The sequence below is a fragment of the Dermacentor silvarum genome, chromosome 2 (assembly GCF_013339745.2).
Source record: "Dermacentor silvarum isolate Dsil-2018 chromosome 2, BIME_Dsil_1.4, whole genome shotgun sequence".
NCBI classification, from domain to species: domain Eukaryota; kingdom Metazoa; phylum Arthropoda; class Arachnida; order Ixodida; family Ixodidae; genus Dermacentor; species Dermacentor silvarum.
In genome coordinates this window covers 1038215-1049839 of record NC_051155.1, presented here as the reverse complement: position 1 = coordinate 1049839, position 11625 = coordinate 1038215, and the positions used below count along the sequence as shown (strand labels likewise).

At 48.2% G+C, this 11625-nt stretch overlaps 1 long non-coding RNA gene across 1 annotated transcript; it reads right to left on the bottom strand.

The window, feature by feature from the left end:
• Positions 1-859: 859 nt before the first annotated feature.
• On the bottom strand, positions 860-3713 carry LOC125942867 (uncharacterized). The gene is made up of 3 exons (XR_007465383.1): positions 3685-3713; positions 2884-2986; positions 860-1191 (listed from the first exon to the last, which is right to left on the bottom strand). It is a non-coding gene; the product is annotated as an uncharacterized LOC125942867 (long non-coding RNA).
• Positions 3714-11625: the final 7912 nt, after the last annotated feature.

Genomic DNA, 11625 nt, shown 5'->3' with positions numbered 1-11625 from the left:
TTTGGACATGCAGCAGCATCAGCAACGCGCAGTACTGTTGTCGACGCCGTCGTCGTGCCCGCGTTCGCACCGAACGTGCCCGGCGTTGGTGACTGTTGCCGGTGCCTCTGCGGGTGGCTCGGAGGTTTTCGATGAGATCTGAACAGGACACTCGTCGAGCAGCGCCGGAAGTCTTTACCCACCTTCTGTCTCCCAACGTTTTTACATAAATAGGGATTTGGTGCGGCAGCTAAACGTCGCCTCCCCTCCCTCCTTTCCCCACCCCCCGGCCTTTCACGCCATGGAAGAAGTCGTATTTGCTCTATATATATATATATATATGGTGATTGTAAAGGAGAAAAGAGATGCTTAATTCTGCAGCCCTTCATGGAGCACAGCGCAGAAGCGCGTTTGTCTTTCGCCATGTGTTCGCTCGCCATGAAAGTGCGCGTCCCCCGCGCCCTTTCAGTCGCACATACAGCATACGGCGATTTCATCACCGTTGACGTCATACGGAACCTCACGGCGACGGCAGAAATCCGCTTTGGAGTGTCCATGTAATTGCTATCGCAATAATAAAAAAGAAAGTCTTGCTTTCGGTAAGTTCAAAAGTTATCTCTTCAACAAAGTTCTCTAGTATTTTTCACACATAAGCACTATGCACACACACACAATGTAGTTCAGTCAGTATTCATCACAAATGCCAGTGTCTTCATACAAGCGTTGAACGACTTTCATTGCTTTGTGGTGTACCTTTTGATGGCCAAGCGTCTGTGGCGCAAGGACAGCCTTGGTGACATAGCTAATCAGTCTTCTGCCCGAATACATTAGAGCACTAACTTTTTCATCAGATAAATATGTAGAGAGCAGTAGTCTTTTTTTTAGTACACTAGAACATGTGTGTGCATTAAAATTAGTTTTTAAACCATTTACAAAAGCTCTAGTTCTTTTTGAATGCAGCCGCCTCTACAACCATGCAGGCTAAGTTAATGTAAATGCTGTTTCATACATAGTAGCAAACGTACTTACCCTCTCAAAGCTCATCATGTATGGGTACTTCCTCGTCGCCTCATGAATATTATTTATCAAGGCCATCCTTTCATTGATTTGATCCTCGTTAGGGGAGCATTTGTGACATTCACAACTGAGCCAGTCCGTGTGCATTGCAAAACTTGTTTCGTCTTCTCCGGCTATTGTAGAGATAGCAACATCCTGAGGGAAGCAACACCAATATAGCTGATTGCAGCATAAATACACCTGCACTATGCAAGGAAATATTTCAGTAATGTTCAAGAGGTATTGTCAAAAGTTAACGGCCTCATTTACAATCCTTTTTATGTGATACATTTACACCAACACACAACTACGTAGGATTTCGTCAACCATGAAAATAGCTAATTAGGTGGATTAACATATGGCCTTGTTCCCACCTGCTAGACAGGCAGCAAACCCACAAAGGACTGTGGTCGAGCACCAAATAACTTTATTAGTATCCCAAAGGCCTCGTTTCAACTGTATCCTTGCATTTTGTTGCAATTGGTCTTTCTGATTTATGGTATTTAGTTTTGCCTAGCTAAATTGATTTGTTAAATATTTGGCCAGCATAAATTGAATCACGAATCCAAAATACTTTGATACCACCTCAAAATAGAGAGCACTAAAAAGACAGAATTAAATTCTGAGCGCTTCTACTCAGTGAAAATTAGAAATAGTTGAAAGCATTATCAAATGAAAATACTGCGGTCACCATTAGCTTGCTACACGTCATCCTAGATAAACAAATCAACATATTGTATTTCACTGCGGAATGCCCCCCACGATCTTTTGCACTTTGTGCCACTGGAGCTCCACTGTGGCTGTTTCTTCACTGCCCTTCCTGCGTGACCCAAACTTCGTGTGGTTCTCGCCCACACAACCATCCCTAGGGAGAATTCTTCGCTGATTCTTGAATCTGTAGCGCAAGGCTACCTTCCAGGAGTCCCGGGAGTTGCATCAACAATAGAATAATATTGTGCTCCAATTCAGAGGTCACTTATTGTAAAGGGCCAAATGAAATGTTTAGTAAGCATCATAGAAACAAGGAAAAGGCAAAGCAGTGCAAACAACACAAATGACAGAACACATGCTGATACTACCAATTGAAAGTGGTTTTATGATCATGTGCAATAAGTTCTCTCAAGAAAGAACAGAAATATTAATGACCCCCCAAAAAACACAAAAGTCAGACACAATTTCTGAGAGAAAAGAACTTAAGATTTCAGGTAGAGCAGTTTCTTTACGAGTGCGGTCGAAGGCGGGCTGACGCAAGTCACTCCCCTCATGTAGATGATGAAAGCTTCATAGGTTTCTCTAGGTGTTTTTCCTTGATATTAAAACGCACGTCTGGTGAAGCTTCTGTCCGCAGTTATTACGTTTGGAGTGTATGGGAATATTGCTCTCTGTTCCAGCCTCAATGAATTTGTACGCTCAAGGATTTTTACGATAATGGATGTGCCCAGAATCACATTGTCTAGAATCCCCACAGCTGGCTGCCCCAAGTAAAATAACAATTTACTTACAGCTCTACTTTCTACTACGTCCCTCAGTTGTGGGATGTAAGCACACAGTAAGCAAATTACTACATCTCGAACTTTCTCACCAGCAAAACTATTTTATCATCTCAACAACTAGGCCAATAAAAAAGATAACAAAAAAATTTGGCGGTGCTCCAAATGCTCTGATGTATACAATGTGCAAATTACGCATGCTGCCACTCCAACCACGTTCCACCTACATATGCTCTTGTCATTATCAAACAGCAGATGCAAAACACGTAGCAGGTGCATTTGAAGTGGAAGCGTGCTCTAACTGTCTTCAAATTTCTCAACGAAATTTAAGCTAGTTTAAGGCTACACATGCACATACCTCGACAGCCCCACGGGGGGTCTTCAGAAAAGTTCTAGCATCTTTTGGAAGATTCCGGAAAAACCCGTGTGCTCTTAGAAGTCGGAGAGGCGGTGTCAGGGACCTGTGAGTAATGTTACATTGTAGAGCCCACTTTGCAAGCGAAGCTGCGAAATTTTAGCTGCTAGTGCTTTGGCTTCCTGCCCGTTCTGCGGTTTCCAGCACGTCAGCGTTAAATACATCGGAAAACCGTTCTTCTGAATCCTCACCGGCTTCGCATAGTCACCAGTCGACGGAAACCTCCGCATTACGATCTGAACAATCTGAGCTGCTTTCTGTGCAACCTGGGCCGGTATTTTGTAGCGATGCCTTATGCTTTATTTACTAGTCCTAACATCCACCACTCACGGCCAGCTGATCCAGTTGATAACGTGAACGGACCGTCGCTCTGACCACTGACCAAGCGCGAAAAGCGCGAAGGGGCATTAGCATCGGAAAGGCATCGCTACAAAATACCAGCCTTGAACAATAGACTGTAGCCGCGCTACTGCTAACAGGCGTTGCGCTTACTGCACTGAAGCTAGGATACTCGCTTTCGGAGTAGCTCGCTTGCGGTTCCCTTTTGGGCACGCTACTGCTAGCCCGTCGCGAACGCTTACTGAGCTGCCGGTACGCAAGGCTGTCGCCGGCCTCGACAGGCTGGCCAAGCGCTTCAAACAATTCGGCAACCTCGCGGCGTGCTCTGCTCTTGACATACCTCAACATAGTGTTCATAATCAATACACATACGCGTGCTAGCTGCGCTAACAAACGTTTACTTACCGTTACGAGACAAAGGGCTGCTGTTCCCTCCGGAGCTCACATCACGTCTTCTGTGCCGCCGCTTTCGATGTTGCGATAAACAGACGTTCAAAGCTTGCGGTTCGTACGACTTTCCGATCGGTGGGCACTCTGGAGGACGCCAGTGACGATCACGCAGCCCCAGCCCCAACAGCAATTCAAAAAACTAATGCAAACACGCGACTTCAATTTCACTCCGGCTCCGAGAAGAATGATGCCATCGCAACGCAAATACGCCGCCAAAGCAGGCAGAAGGAAAACGCGAGACGTTGCGCCACAGCTGCTTCTTGCCAATTCTTCTTTATAATTGCTACTATAATTACGGTATTATTTTATAATATTAAATGTAATATTATGTAATAATAATTATACTAAAAACACAGCGTTCAGAAGGTTTTATCTTTAAAGTATAAACGAAAAGCTGTTGATTATTGTAGGCGCCATTTGGTTAAGGACAATTTACAGGACCTTGGCGTGAAATTTGAAATATTACGTTCATCTGCTAAAAAAAGTTATTTCGAAGAAACAAACAATTAGCACAATACTAATACCGATTGCTATACCTACACGTGCACCAACCAAAAATTATCGAATTGGGGTGGGCAAGAGATAAAGGCGAACTTTGGACGCATTGATTTATAGCGCGTCGAAACAAAAAGATAGCAATTATGTAATATTGTTTATATTTCAGGGAACTGTCACTACATGAGATTATATAAACCAGTAGGTTATGATCTAAACTATACAAAAGCAACAAAATAAACAACACAATTATATTAAAATAGGGCATCAGATATTAAAATAATAAAATAAAATAGCACAGCAATTATATAATAGAGATTTAGACACAATGTCGTGTGCAATATTACGAGGCTGCGCGGAGAATATGCTTATATTATGGAGTGGATTGCAGATAAGCCATGAAGGTCAATCATATAAATTAACACGACAGCGTTAAGGACCCCGTGTCGCAGAAAATGCAGCGTTGGTGTCGGCGTAAGCGCCGGCGTCCGTGGTAGAGAAAATCATCCCGGACCACCCCGACCGCGCAGGCCCTTCGTGTGGCGCAAGGTGTTAGTGAACAAAAATTGAATTTCTCACAGTAAAATCCGTCAGAAAAAAATGGTAAAGTACGACTTAACCACAACCTACAGCCATGGTGGCATCGGATTATAATTTGAATGTACGAGAAAACAATTCTGGTACGAGGAAACGCAAACAAAAACCCCTTTTCCAGCATTTTTACTATACCAACAGTGGCGCGCTCGGGTAGTTTACTTGCAAAAATCCTATCCAGATGTCGCTCGCATCCTCGACAAGGTCAAATTGGAACTTAGCCTGCCTAATGTTCTGAACACACGCGGGCGCGTCGGGGCAATAGCAAACAATTAATAAAATAATTAAAAAGGTCCCAGGGCCTTCACATTTTAATATAAGACCACTTATATTGCCCCTGTAAAAACTTCTTCCCAGCAACCCATTTCTGTTTAAAAGTGAAGCCCACTTTAAGGGGATTTGTGTAAGTTTGGTCTTTTAAGCTGGATTTCCCACATTCTGGGGGCCACCAGGGGGCCGAGTGAAGCGGACGCGCTTCACATGGGCTGCTGCTTTTATCGCGAGTTATTGCGGTTAACCTTAACCAAACTTCACGATTTTGTGTCATTCAACTCAACAAGGCAAGCGGCATCGAAAGATACCACAATTACAGCGGTGAGTGGATTTGTTTACCTTGACCCACCGAGCAACGAGCACCTCGACATATTCGAACGCCGTTCTCCGACCGCCGCACGCGCCCCAGGAGCGGGCCTGCGTGGCCTCGCGAGCATCGAGAATGGCAGGTGCAACGAACGACAATGCTCACGAAATGGAAATAGAGAACAATAGTCAAGACTCGACAGCGGACCAGAGCAACATGGAATTCGATGAGAACAGCGGGAAGACGCTGAGTCAAGCTGGCCCATGGTTCCAAGCAATCAAGGCAAGGAAAAACAAGAAGTCGCCAAACGAGGACCGCATACAAGAGGGAGGAAAGCAAGGAAACTCCCAGAACCAGCAAGGAGGACTTAACGCGAGGAGCAACCCGAGAGTGGAATCAAGCATGCAAGCCAACAGCAACCAGCAACGTCAGCAAGATCAGGGAAGCCGAACCAGCGGCAAGCCACCGCCGCGACGCGCGACGCCGCCGCTGCCAGATAATGATTACAAGGTGGTGTACCGACCAAGAACCGGCATGAAGCTATCCAGCTGGCCGGACGAGAAGATCACCGAGGGACTTGCAAGGGCAAGTGGTTCCCCTTTCAAAGAGTTTTGCGCGAAAGTAACCATCCAAACGCAATGGAAGCAGAACCTGATAATTGCCAGCACCGCCGACGAGGACTACGCACTCAAGCTCGGTTCCATCAACGGCATCGAACTAGGGGCGGCCACATACGAAATGACGCCGTACATCAAACCGCTCCCAGGAACAGTGCGTGGAGTCGTGCACGGTATCACTGCGTGTACGACGGAGAAACGACTTGCGGAACTTCTGGCAGCCAACAACTGTGGCATCCTGCATGCGAGGATGCTCGGCAAATCCACCTCAGCAGTTATAACCTTCGAAGGTCCGCACGTCCCTTTCTACGTGAAGGTGGCCAGCTCGTACACACGTTGCCGCCCATACCGCAGATCGGTACAGTATTGCAAGGCCTGCGGAGAAATTGGCCACCGGCAGGACGTATGCCCCAACCCAGATAAACCTATCTGCAACCGGTGCGGGGTGCAGAACCCACAAGCAGACCATGATTGCCAGTTGCAGTGCAAACTATGCGGACTACCTCACGAGACGGCAAGCAAGGAGTGCGAGAAAAGGCTCAAGCCAAGACCGCCGCCCCTGTACGTCAGGGAGAGAAGCAAATCAAGAGGCCGACAGCCATCTATAACAAGGGAGACAAGTTCAAGCTCCTCGGTGTATGGAACAAATAAGCCACAGCAAGATCAGCAGAAGATCAGCTGGGCGGAAGTGATAGCCAGTTCTAAGTCGACAACCGACCCGTTTCCCTCACTGCCGACACAAGAGCGAAATTCAAGATACGAGGAAACCATCTCTTCCCTCAGAAGGCAAAACGCCGACTTGATGAAGCGGAATGAAGGGCTCATGAAGCGTCTAGAAGAGCAAGAAAGACGTCAGGAGGAACGGGACAGAAGAGCTCAGGCCAGGGAACAAGCCCTGGAGGTGAAGCTCCAACATCTCATTGAACAATTGCAGAAGCAGCAGGAACCGACCACAACACTAACGCCGCCGAGGGAACATACTCCCCCGATAGAGGACCTAGAATCGGGAATAGAGCACAAGATGAACAAGGCCCGAATTGAAGACAAGGCCGAACTGAGAAATGAGTTCCGAGTCGAACTCGCTCAGGCCGTCGACACCATAAGTAAATCTGTGGCAGCCACCGTCCAAGCAGCCGTACAAACGCTCCGCCTGGAGATCACCCAGATGGGCAACGAGCTCAGCCAACGCATCTCCATCCTAGAAAAGGACAAAGAGCAGGCAAGAAAAAAGCCAAAATACCCCATCAGAGAAGCCCAGATGAACGAGACTCTGGGAAGCCAAGATGGCGAGTAAAATAGCAAAGAAGAAAGAAGCGACCCAAACCCTCAAAATTTGGCAGTGTAATTGCAGAGGAATAAATCGGAAACGGCAAAATTTGTTTCACCTATGCACCCTACACCAACCTGACGTCGTCGCGTTACAGGAAACAGAAACCAACAATATTACGATGCGCGGCTACGAAACGCACATTGCCTCAGGAAGGACCCGGACCGCCGTCCTGATCAAGAAACATCACACGACGCAGCAGCACCAAATCAACCACAGAATTGAACACACTCTGATTGAGCTTGTTCCTCACAAGAAAACCCTGCAGAGCATCTACATCCTGAATGTATACAGTCCTCCGCGCGACAGCCTCAAGGACTTGGACAAATTCCTCAGAGAAGTGAAGAAAGTCACGAAGGGTCAAAAACTCCTTGTGGTGGGCGACTTTAACGCTCCACACGTAGCTTGGGGCTACCGATCAACCAACAAGAAGGGTATGGACGTGCACAACGCGGCACAACACCACCAGCTGACGTTGTGGACCGATCCTCAAATACCAACTAGAATCGGCAACAGTGTCTCCAGAGACACCAGCCCAGACCTGACCTTCTCCACTGGATTAAGGCAAGTCGAGTGGTCGAGACTGGAAGAGACTCTAGGCAGCGACCATCACATCATCCAGACCGAAATCACGCACCACAAAACCCCCGTGAGATTAGGTCAGGCCAAAATTACGGACTGGCCCGCTTTCCGAAAATATGAACACCCCGGAAGCCTAGAGGACATCGAGGAGTGGACCAAGAACGTGGTGGACTTGGTTACCAAGTACACAAAGACCATCCAACTCACTGCGGACAATTCCGACGTCGACCCACACCTACTTCACCTCTGGGAGGCCAGGCGTGGACTTTGAAGAGGTGGAAGAAGCAGAAGAGAAACCGCAAACTCAAGATCCGCATTGCCGCAGTCTCGCGGCAGGCGGAAGAGTATGCTGAAAAACTCGCACGTCAGAACTGGAATCAAGTGTGCGACCGATTACAGGGAACCCTCAGCAACCGAAAGACCTGGGCCATTCTAAAGACCCTTCTGGCGAACACGGAATCAAGAAATGTCACGGGGCAACACATACAAAGACTTATACACAACTTCCAGGGCACCGAGGAAGAAGTGCTCGAAGCCATCACCGGGAAATACCTCGGAGACGAACAACAACGGAAGGCGCGGCCAGTCATTCACCCGGAGTACGAGGGAGAACCCAATCCGGATTTAGACCAACCTTTCACCAAGTCGGAGATCATGGCAGCCTTAAACAATCTCACGAGAAACACGACGCCCGGCAGGGATAAAATTAACAACAAGACCCTCCGTAACCTGGACGACGGGGCGACGGAGAGTTTACTAAAATATATCAATGAAAGCTGGCAGACCGGCAGCATACCGGCTTCCTGGAAGCACGCGGACGTAACGATGATCCCGAAACCCGGCAAGCCCGTCAAGATACAGAACCTGCGCCCGATCTCTCTCACGTCGTGCGCGGGAAAACTCTTCGAGCACATGGTCCACAATCGACTCTCGCCCTACCTGGAAGAAGGGGGGCACCTGCCGAATACTATGTTCGGTTTCCGACCAAACCTCTCCACCCAGGACATTCTACTTCAGCTAAAAGAACAAGTCATCGACGGCCTCAGCACACGCCACAAGAGTGCCATCCTGGCACTCGACGTGAAGGGAGCCTTCGACAACGTCTCACACGAAGCAGTGCTAAACAGCCTACAGCGGACCAACTGCGGACGGCGGACATACAACTACGTCCGGGACTTCCTGACGGGTAGAACGGCGACCATAGGCCTGGGGAACCTCAGGACCGAGAAGTTCCAAATACCGCCCAAAAGAACCCCCCAGGGGTCGGTGATCTCCCCGTTGCTGTTCAATATAGCGATGAGGGGATTGCCGAAGCTCTTGGAGAACATCAGGGGTATCCATCACGCAATATATGCAGACGACCTGACCATATGGACGTGTACGGGATCGGTGGGCGAGCAACAAGACGCACTGCAGGAAGCCATCGACAGGACCGAGCATTATCTACACCGCTGCGGTCTTTCATGCGCGCCGGAAAAGTCGGAGCTCCTGATCCTCAAAAGGAGGACAAGAGGGCGGCCTCCGCAGGAGACACCAGACCCAACATTGACCCTACATGGAGTCAACATACCCAAGGTGGACGTACTCCGTATTCTGGGCCTCACTTTCCAGAAGGACGGTGCCGGTCTCGCCGCCATTAAAAAGCTGCAAGCGACAGTTACCCAAGTCGCGCACTTGGTGCGAAGAGTGACTAACAAAAAGCACGGCCTGAAAGAGCAGGACACAATCAGATTGATAGAAGCCCTGATAATCAGCAGAGTCACTTACGGCACCCCGTACCTGGGTCTCAAGAACAGCGAGAGAGACAAATTGAACATCCTAATACGAAAGACTTACAAGCTGGCACTGGGCTTCCACCGACAACGTCGACGGAGAAGCTACTCAGCCTGGGCATCCACAATACTTGGGAGGAACTAGCAGAGGCCCACAAGACGAGCCAGATAGAGCGACTCAAGCTCACCAGCACGGGCAGGGACACCCTAATAAGACTGGGCTACTCAGTCGAATATGAGTCCAGAAAACAGCGGGTTCCTCTGCCCCTGAGGGAGAAGATCACGGTGGCCAGCATCCCGAGAAACATGCACCCTGAATACAACAGAGAAAGGAGGCGAGCGAGAGTGCAAGCTCTACGTAAGGCCTACGAAGGATCAAAACAAGAAGTCAGATACACCGACGCGGCAAAGTACAAGAACAGAGCGGCCCACGCTATCAGCGTGATCAACGGCCAAGGACAAGAGGTAGCAGCAGCCTCGGTAAGCACTTCAGACATCGACTGCGCGGAAGAAACGGCGATAGCCCTGGCAGCCACTACGGGTAAGCGAGAGGAAGATCACATCACAGTCATCACGGACTCGCAAACAGCATGCAGAAATTACCAAAAGGGCCGCATTTCGAAACAAGCCCTGAGCATCCTCGAAAAACTAGACAATTTTCAAGAACTTTACATTGTCTGGGCCCCGGGACACGAGTCCCTGGCGGGTAATGAAGCGGCTAACGCTGCTGCCCGAGATCACATTCTCCGGGCTATCCCACCGGGTTCACGAGCACCGGCAGACCAACATGATAGCGTCCCGAAAAGATACTCCGATATCCTGAGTCATTACAGACAGGGCAGGAGGATCTACCCACCCCCGCATCCCAAGCTAACAAGAGAAGAGGCAGTGATCTTCCGCAAATTACAGACCGGCACATTCCCGCACGGCACCCTGCTACACGCCATGTATCCTACGAGCTATACTCACAGATGCGCCTTCTGCTCTGCGCCCAATACCCTCTACCATATGATATGGGAATGTCAACAAAACGCATCGACACCACCCATCACCGGACCAACCGTCGAGCAGTGGGAGGCCCAGCTGACAAGCCCGAGCCCTGAAGACCAGCATCGCCTGGTGAGCAGGGCCAAGATATCGGCTCAGGCCCACGGCATCCTGGACTAGGGACGCCGCCCACCTCGGACGATTTTAGCGTCTGCTCATTTCCCTAAATAAAGTTTATTCCTCCTCCTCCCACATTCTGTGTTGCAGTGAAGTCTAGTCATAAAGAAAAATGCGATGCGAACGGGGCCCGATAACTCTGTCGCGTTCCACTCTTAACGGCGAAGCTTAAGCTTCCCTCCATTTTTTGTTTGCTGCCCGAGATTTCAATATAATTCTTAATTACTTAAACATCTCAGGCATTAAAATATATTATACTATAGCACTTCCTAACGTCGGGGTAAATCTATTCGTAATTTCATATCCCTAACTTCGGGCGTGTTAAATATTAATAATAACAATAATAATAATAACAACAAAAACCAAATAATAACAATAACAGTACACACCGCGTAAGTGCATACATACATACATTCATACATACATTCTGCACGCCTACGAAACGTAGGAGGTATGGTTCAAGTGCTAAGTGTACCAAATAATTTTATGGTGCCTGAATGATATCCTATGTACATCCATAGTACGTTATCTCGTAGTCTAACATTCATGTAGATAATACATCTTTAGACATCCATGCATTTCCTTATAAAAAGGTACCTACTCGAGACGTAATATGTACGTCACCTCAAGACGTTGACGTTGGGATCAATTATAGACCTTGAAGAGAGGTTCGTGGTTCACTGGGTATGACTGAGATGTCGGCTTTTTATATTTTGTGAATCTCCGAAATCTATGTGGAAACAGAAGTTGCACCATTCACTGCAA